This window comes from Leptonychotes weddellii, chromosome 16 (genome assembly GCF_054177405.1).
Source record: "Leptonychotes weddellii isolate Sample4059 chromosome 16, ASM5417740v2, whole genome shotgun sequence".
Taxonomy (NCBI): Eukaryota; Metazoa; Chordata; class Mammalia; order Carnivora; family Phocidae; genus Leptonychotes; species Leptonychotes weddellii.
Window position 1 is genome coordinate 3664197 of NC_138384.1, and position 8987 is coordinate 3673183.

Here is an 8987-nt window from a genome sequence, read left to right on the forward strand (position 1 = left end):
CCGGTTCTGGTTGCTTCCGGGCCCTGAGTGTCTCCACCTTTAACACAAAGATGCCATTTGCCATTTCCTGCCCTCCTATTCCAGGGATAGGGTGAAGTCTTGACGTTAACAACACCCTTTCAAAATAAGTCAGGTAAGGAAGCATAGTATAGAAGGGCAATTTATTTTTTGAAAGGGGGAATCTTAAAAAGCTGATAGATCCCACCTCGCCTGCACCGAAAGTTCTAGGCTAGTCTGCATCTTTTCAGCAAATGCAGTAAACAACTTTCAGGCTTCCTCCACACCTCCAAAATTTAAAAAAAGAGGGGCGCCTGGGTGGCTCAGTTGGTTAAGCGACTGCCTTCGGCTCAGGTCATGATCCTGGAGTCCCAGGATCGAGTCCAGCATCGGGCTCCCTGCTCGGCAGGGAGTCTGCTTCTCCCTCTCATGCTCTCTGTCTCTCATTCTCTCTCTCTCAAATAAATAAATAAAATCTTTAAAAAAAATAAAAAAATAAAATTTAAAAAAAGAAAAGGTTAAAAAAATAGGAGTGTCTCCTATGGAAGCTTTTTTTCAGTTCTGGAGGAAGGAAGTATAGAAACATAAACTGACACCCACTCCCAATAATTTGGGGGTTATGTCAAACTTGGCCCTAGCACCAGCAAAATAGAGAGTATGATCCCAGAGAGTGGGCTTACATTTCCAAACATGTTTCCAGAGCTGCATTACAGAGCTCTAGGGGTCCTTCTGGTGGTTGCTTGTATGAAATAAGAAAGCCCTGTCTAAATAAATGTAGTGCTATCTGAAATAGGGCTGAATGTCAGCAGGTTCTCTGAAGTCCTAGGAGTTACACGGGAGGATCTGGAGTTCTGCGACTTTTAGGAAAAAAGGTGACATGGATTGATGGCCAAGCATCTTTCCTGTGCCCCGAGTGCACCTGCTGGTCCCTGTGAAATGACCTATAGAACTTAAGACTTGCTTGGCAAAGTTTAAGAAAACAACATGAAGGAAAAAGCTGGGAGCTTTATCCACAAGAGTTATAGCACCTTCGTGTCATAGCTGCTTCTGGTCCATTCCAGATTTGCTTGACCAGCTCGGTGTGGCCATGATGTATGAGAAGCTGGGTCTCAGGGTATTTCAAGTTTGGTGTGAACTCAGGAAGGGAAGGAGTGTAAGGTAGCCTTCATTCCCTTAAGTGGATACTACAAATAGGTGGGCATGTTGTTTGTGCCTCCAGCAGAATACGAGCCCATCTACTGGACTTTATGGGAACAGGATTGTATCTGTGGCTGGAGGAACTCCTCACCTAGTTCAATGAGTGAACACGGCGTGAGGCAAGGACTCAAGCAGCCCTGACCTGACTCTGGTGATAACTATTCAGGAAAACTGGAAAATGTGAACTCATTCAGGGTCAGATCCCATTTGGGGAAAGTATCATTTCTCAAGAGATTCCTATGAACCCTGCCTCTCCATGCCTCGGAAAAGGTGTTCTGACCTTGCCAGAAGGTTGGAGAGAGGCAGATACATGGCCAGTGAAAAAAAAAAAGGGTGGGGAAGAGAGTTTTGCAAACCACAGGCCAGTGAACTGGACATTGGGCGTGGGAAATATTCAGCACAGATCACTCACAAAAAATATTTGTGACTCCTCAGAAGAGGAAGCATCGATGACAAAGATCAGGTCATTGCTAGGTTAACCATATTTCTGTTGTGAAGTGGATAGACTGCTAAGTCAGGAAATAGGATAGAAATAGTGTATTTGGGCCAGGGAGGTGTATTTACCGGGATTCTTTCGGCTATAGGTGATAGAACTCAATTCAAACTGGTTTTTCAAAAAAAAAAAAAAGGAATATATTGGCTCATGTAACTCCCCTAAATTCAGGGGTTGGCTCAGCGGGATCCAGGGGTGCCAGGGATGTCATCAGAACTCAGTCCCTCTTCCCTACTTGACAGTCTCCCTCTAAGCTGGCTTCATTCTAGGACTAGGGCCTTTTTTATAAGGTGGTCTCCAGGAGCAACAGGCATATGTCCTTTCAACTTAGCAACCCCAGGGGGACAAAGGACTCTGTCCCTCAGTATTTCCAACAAAAGTCCTAGGATTTGATCTCAATGGACCAACACTGGGCGTGTGCTCATCCCCTTAAGCCAATCTCTTAAGGCCAGTTTGTTGGGATAATTGGATTGGCCATACCTGGACAGGAGTGAGGATCAGCCCCACCCGGCTCCCTGCGTGAAGAGCACGGGGAGAGTGGGTCGCCACAGGGAACTGAGAAAGAAGATATATGCTGGGCAGATGGGGGAATGCAAGAGATATCCAGGACAAAGCATTTGCTTAGGTATCTCCTGATACTGTATAAAGGTCATGAAGAAAGGGTGGGAGAAATAGTAAATTTATTGGATGGCAAAGTCAATACTCAAAAATACTTTGACTAGAGGATGGCTCCAAAAAACAATTCTACGAGATCAACCAGGCGACGTGACTTAGCATCACTTCGGCTTCTGGTTGCCCACCATGCCTATTTTCCTCTCCCCCTTTGTAACATATTGCCACAAATGTGGCTTCAAACAATACTATCTTACTATCTTACAGCTCTGGAGGTCAAGTTCTAAAATTGAGGTATCAGCAGGGCTGCATTCCTTCTGGAGGCCCTGGGGGAGGATGGCCTCCTTGCCTTTCCAGCTTCTGGGGGCCTCCAGCACCCCTTGCCTGGGGGCGGAGGGGGGGGGGAGTCTTCCTCCATCTTCAAAAGCAGACCCCTTTAAGCTGGAATGGTTTCTGGCTTTTGTGTGTCCTTCCGGGCACGGATGCGTATTTCAAGCGCAGGCTGGTTGTTTTGTAGGATGTCTCTGGTGTAGGTTTTTCTGCCTGCCCCGCATAGTCAGGTAGCACAGTGTGGCCAGCAGCAGCACGGATGTGTCCTCAGGGCATCGGATCAGGAAGCACAAGCGTCCGTTTGTCTCACTATTGCTGATGCTGTTGACCGATGGTTGAGATGGTGACGTATTTCTCTACTGTAACGGTATTCTTTTTCCCCCTTGTCAATTATTAGTCATCTGGGGGCGCCTGGGTGGCTCAGTCGGTAAGTGTCTGCCTTCGGCTCAGGTCATGGTCCCAGGGTCCTGGGATCGAGCCCCATATCGGGCTCCCTGCTCAGCGGGGAGCCTGCTTCTCCCTCTGCCTCTCCCCCTGCTTGTGTTCCCTCTCTCGCTGTGTCTCTCTCTGTCAAATAAATAAAATCTTTAAAAAAAATAATAGTCATCTTTGGGAAAGGTACTTTTAGACTATTTAAATATCCTCTTTTTCCAATGAACTTTCACCTGGTGGTTTAGCATCCAGTAATGATAATGCTAGGCTGACTGCAAAATGCTGAGTGCTCTAATTCAATGGCTCAGTCGATATGTATCTTGCATCTGTCCTTGCCCTTCTCCAGTTTTGTTCCCGACAAAGCAGCTAAAGTCACCTTTAGAAACCACAAATGTGACCAAATCCTTCAGTGGCTTCTTACTGCTCCTCAGATGAAGCCAGAACCCTTCTGGTTGTTGGGGCCGTGCATGGCCTGGCCCTCCCAAACTTTGCAGCCCGGTCTCCTCACTCCCCGCTCGCCCTCCACAACTTCCAGCGATCCATGCTGCTTTCTTCTGTAAGGCCTTCCCACCTACCCTTTTGCCTGAACCCTATACCTCCATCCCCTGCACTCCTTTGCTTATCAAATACCCACATGTCCTTCACCTATCACACCCAAAAGGAAGCCATGTGACCCCCGAGGCCAGGCCAGATTCCCAGGTAGACCCTTTCACCACATGATGTCCTTTTCCCTTATAGGAACACCCCTGTTTGTAATTGTGCACTTATTTACTTGTTCACTTAGTCTCTGTGCTCCGTAACAGGCAGGGACTGGCTGGTTTTGCTTACTCATGTGTCTGCAGCACCAAGTACAGAGTAGATCGTTAAATGTTTGTTGAAAAAACCAACATGAGTTTAAGAAAAGGATCTGGGGAGGAGGAGACAAGAAGATGAGCACCCATGGGCAGGGCCTTGCTTCCAGGAGACTTGGTGATGGGGCCTTTGGCAGCAGGTGCAAGCAAGCCATCAGGGCCTGGTATAGAGCTGCATCCGTATACAGCCTGGCCTCTGGCTCCTTAGAGAAGGAGTCTGGTACAGTATAAAGAACAGGATCTTCACAGGCAGACAGAAAGAGGTCTGCAAGCCAGCTGTGCTTTCTGCTTCTGTTGGGCAATCACTTCACTCTGAGCCTCAGTTTCCTTAGCTGTACAAAGGGATCACACCAGCTTCATAGGGCTGTGAGGACAAAGTGAGTTTATGGGTGCGACAGCAGCAAAGAAGACAGATCTGTGTCTGATTCCTGGCTCTCCTCTCCTAGCTGTGTGACCTTGAGCACAGTGCTTGACCTCATTGAGCCTGTTTCCTCATCTATGAAAGGGGCCTCCCATAGTGTGTTCACTCACTCATTCAATGCATATTTATCGGTTGATAGGAGCTGGGGAAGCACTAGTGGACAAGAGCAACAAGAAAACTGCCCGCCTTTCACGAGGCTTGCATGATAGCCAGGGATGCACAACGGAGTAACTAAGTGAAAGACATATGATAAATAAAGCGGACAAGGAGCAAAGCAGGGAGGGGGAGTGAGATGCTACTGGGATGGGAGGGAGGGGGAAACTTTAGATAGGGTTCCAGGGAGGAAGATGCCACTGAGTAAAGTTCCTGAAGGGCATGAAAGAGCTATGGAGGCAACACAGAGTGCCAAGGCCAGAGCGTGGCACTCAGTGAGCGCTCCACACACGTCCACTAGCCATACACCTTCCCCACCAAGCATGGCCATGGTACCCCAGCAGGCTTTACCCACAGCTGGAGGCGAGGCGGCCCTGTGTGAGGAATTAGGACACATCATACCACTTTGGGTCCTTCAGACTCCCTGGACCGTGTCCAACACCATGAGCTGTGGAGAGTTGGCCTTCTCGCTTCCCTATTCTGGCCATTGCATTCACCACCACAAAGTCCATGGTAAAAAATAAGGAACAACCCAAACACCCTTCCGGAAGAAACCTCAGGTTTTCCACTGTACAACCTTTGGAAGCGTCTCTCTTTCTCTTTCTCTCCCACTGTTTACTTGAAATCGAGCACACAAACCCTAAGTGTACAGAGCTGGATGAATTGACCCCAAGTGGGCACCCATACAAAAAGCACCCAGATCAAGAGATGAAGTATTATTGCCACAATGGTCACCACTGCCCTGCCCTCTCTTCCTATACCAAACATCAGTTTTGCCCCATTTTGGACCTTTTAATGGAATCATATAGTATGTACACTCTTACGTCTTGCTTCTTTAACCCAACACGTATTTGAGAAGTTGATTTCTGTGTGGAGCAGTTCATTGTATGAATATACACGATTTATTCCTTCTGTTGGTCATGGACATTTCCAGTTTGGAGCAACTGTGGACAGTGCTTTGTGAACACTCCTTTGGTGAACATAGGTTCGTGTATGCTCGGCTTCAGCAGACACTCCTAACGGTTCCCACCAGCGGTGTATGGAAGTTCTAGTTCCTGCCGATGCTTGCCAATGTTTGGTGCTTTTTCATTTTAGCTATTCTGGTGGGTGTGTAAATATTTCATTGTGGTTTAAGTTTGCATTTCCCTGATGACTAATGAAAAAGAACGCTTTTTCATGTTTTGGAGAGTCTCTTCTGTGAAGTACCTGTTTGAGTATTCTGCCAATTGGTGTGCTGTCTTATTCGTTATATTTATATGTATTTAAAAATAAATACATGGTTGAAAAAATTAACAAGTTACAGACCCATTTCATGTATATCTGTCCAGGGATATTCTATGTACATATAAACATGTATATCTCCCCACTCTGCTTTCTTACACAAGAATACACACAGTTTGACACAGTAGACCTGATATATACCTTGAAGACCAGACATTTGAATTCATGAAAATCGGCCTCATTTTTTTTTTCCCAGTTGTACAGCGCAGGATTCCCTTGTGTGTGTACAACATATTTTACGAATATATTCACAGGCCTACGGGATGTTGCCAGTTTTTTGCTTCTACAGCATGCTACCATATGTACGCAAGTGCAAAAAGCTGCATGCACGTGGGTAAGTCTATCTGGAGGATAAATTCCTAAGGGGGATTGCTGGGGCAAAGGGCATGCACACTTACATTTTTTTGTGGTTCATGTTGCTATTTTGCTCTGCAAAGAGATGAACAAATTTACAGTTGCATCAGTTGAGTCTGTGTGCCAATACCAAGTATTACCAAACTTTCAGCTTTGCCAACCTACTAAGTGAAAAATGGCATCTCCTTGTACTTCAAATTTGCATTCCTCCCTTTTACTCTGAATGAGCCTGAGCATCTTTTCCCATGTTTGAATAGAGCGTCTGCTTTAAAAGGGCTGCTTCCTGGGATGAGTGGTAAGCTGGAAACCAGCTCCTGATGGATAAACAGAACTAACCCTGGATATGGGATGTTTCCCATCCCTGCAAAGGGGATGGGAGATATAAGGTTTTCTGCTCCCAGGGCCTCAGTGAAATCAGGGAGAGGGTTAAAAAAAAAAAAAAAAAAAACCACCTCTGAGTTGAACCACACTCTTAAAACAGGAAGAAACCTTAGAAATCAAATCTAATCTCATATTTTAGAGATAAAAAAAACAAAAAACAAAAGCTGAGGCTTGGAGAGGGGAAATGACTTGCAGAAGGCTTTTTTTTTTTTTTTTATCCACAGGGATTCACGTTGCAGAAGGCCTTTTTAAAAAACATACCAATTCTGTTGAGAAAGAGATGAAAACCCTCGATAACAGAATTGTTTTTGTCAACCTTTGCTTTTCCTGTTAAATATTTTTTTTTTTAAAGATTTTATTTATTTATTTGCGAGAGAGAATGAGAGAGAGCACGAGAGGGAGGAGGGTCAGAGGGAGAAGCAGACTCCCCGCTGGGCAGGGAGCCCGATGCGGGACTCGATCCCGGGACTCCAGGATCATGACCTGAGCCGAAGGCAGTCGCTTAACCGACTGAGCCACCCAGGCGCCCTCCTGTTAAATATTTTAATGAATGATTTTATTGTGCCATTTCCTACAACAAGGGGTGCACTTTCAAAGTTACAATAAACAAGCTACACGAGGATTAAGGGACATAGGCAACACAAACAAGTGTGGGGACTCTAAGAAGAATCCATTCTTCATTTTTTGGGAAAGACTTTGAAATGGGTCAAAAAGATTGTTAGGTGTCTTCGGTGAACAACCAGAGGTCTGACTCACCCTTCGGGGTTATCTGGTTTCCTGGGGTCTTCACTTTCCTTTAAGCTATTTATAACTTTACAGGTTGCAGAGAACTGAAAGCAATGCAAATGATTCTTGTCCATAGATATTAGACATAAAGTCAATTTTGCCTGGTGAAAGTTCAATTGATTTGCCTCCCCCACTGCAGAAGCCAGCTCTGCATCTATTAAGCAAATTCATTTTAGCATGCTTGACTGCCTAGATATATGTCTGCCTTTTGGATTTATCTCTGAACCAACTGTATGTATCACCTTACATACTTCATTAATTAGTGAGTTAAATTAAAGCCTTGACATGTGTTTATATTTGTCTGACATAACTTTTTTTTTTTTTAAAGACCCATTTTGGGGCTTCTGGGTGGCTTAGTCGGTTAAACATCCCACTCTTGATTTCATAATCTCAAAGTCATGAGATCGTAAGAGTCTCTCTCTGCGCACCACACTCCCCCCCCCCCGCCGCCCCGGGCTCTCTCTCTCAAAAAATAAAAAATTAAAAAAGACCTATTGTTTTAACACTGCTCATAAAAAGGATATCCCAAATATAGGGCTACTTGCAGGTCTTGGTGTTATTCAAAGATAACCATCCTTTCTTTCAGCCAATGCAAAAAAAAATTGATCACTGACTGAAGGCCTCACTCACTTTCCTCCCTCGTGGAAACAAATCCCCAAGCAAAGATAGCAGGAGACAGGAGCCTCAGAGAGAGTTGACTAAATGCATACATAGCACCACTTTGAGTAAAGAGGTACAAGATACAGTAACGAAAGTTTAAACTTTTAAAGGCACCCCTTACTTCCAAAAGTTTAGCTGGAAGCGGGCGCCTGGGTGGCTCAGTCGTTAACCCTCTGCCTTCAGCTCAGGTCATGATCTCGGGGTCCTGGGATCGAGTCCTACATTGGGCTCCCTGCTCCGCGGGAGGCCTGCTTCTCCCTCTCCCACTCCACCCTGCTTGTGTTCCCTCTCTCGCTGTCTCTCTCTGTGTCAAATAAATAAATAAAATCTTAAAAAAAAAAAAAAAGTTTCTGGAAGCAAGAACGGTAAATGGTGAGACGGTGGCTTGCAGACAGTGAGATTCTGATAGATCCCTTGGCTGTAATCACTGCTTTCGTTAATCTTACCAGTCAGCGAGTACTTACCAGTTTGACAACAAACACTAACTGAGCACGTACTTCCCAGCCCTGCGAAAATTGTCCAAATGTTATAGGAAAGCCAAAGAAATAAAAAGCATGTGTCTACCTTCAAAGCACTTAGGACTTAGCATCTGGAAGGAATCGCTGGGATGCTCCGGGAGGGGATCAGAGGCTCAGAGGCGCACCCCAGGAGTGCCCAGTCCGGTGCGCTTCCCCTTTTCCCCACGTGCTGTCTGGCTTAATTGTTTCCACTCCCGCTCCTCTATTTCCCCATTTTCGAAGTTCTCGCTCCTCAGGCCGTACAAGCCACACCTAAAACTGGCTCTCAGACGCCGCCGCGGGCTTCGGGCGCCCGGACAGGAGCGGTCCGCCGAACTTGACAAGCAAACGGCGCGGCTTGCACCGTGCGTCAGCCCGTAGCCCCCATCCTTTCTCTTCCGGACTTCAGTTTGGATGGATCCCTTTATTTTGGCGAGAGGAGCTTTCGACTAAGAGCTGCCTTTGACAAGGAACTGTTAGTCTTCAAGACTCTCGGCTCCGCGAGGATCCTGGCTTCCGAGTCCCCGCCAATCGCCTCGAGC

General features: G+C 46.1%; 1 protein-coding gene across 3 annotated transcripts in view; it reads right to left on the reverse strand.

Moving 5' to 3' along the window:
* Positions 1–8976, reverse strand: part of KIAA0513 (KIAA0513 ortholog) — a 54877-nt gene extending 45901 nt beyond the window's left edge. The window contains exons 1-2 of one of the 3 annotated variants that reach the window (XM_081806294.1): positions 8719–8976; positions 6166–6196 (exon numbers count right to left, since the gene is read on the reverse strand). The gene's annotated coding sequence lies outside the window, so the exon portion shown is untranslated. Of the gene's footprint in view, positions 1–6165; positions 6826–8512 lie in introns of those variants that run through there. The other 2 variants (XM_031029883.2, XM_081806293.1) reach the window with 2 other exon arrangements.
* Positions 8977–8987: the final 11 nt, after the last annotated feature.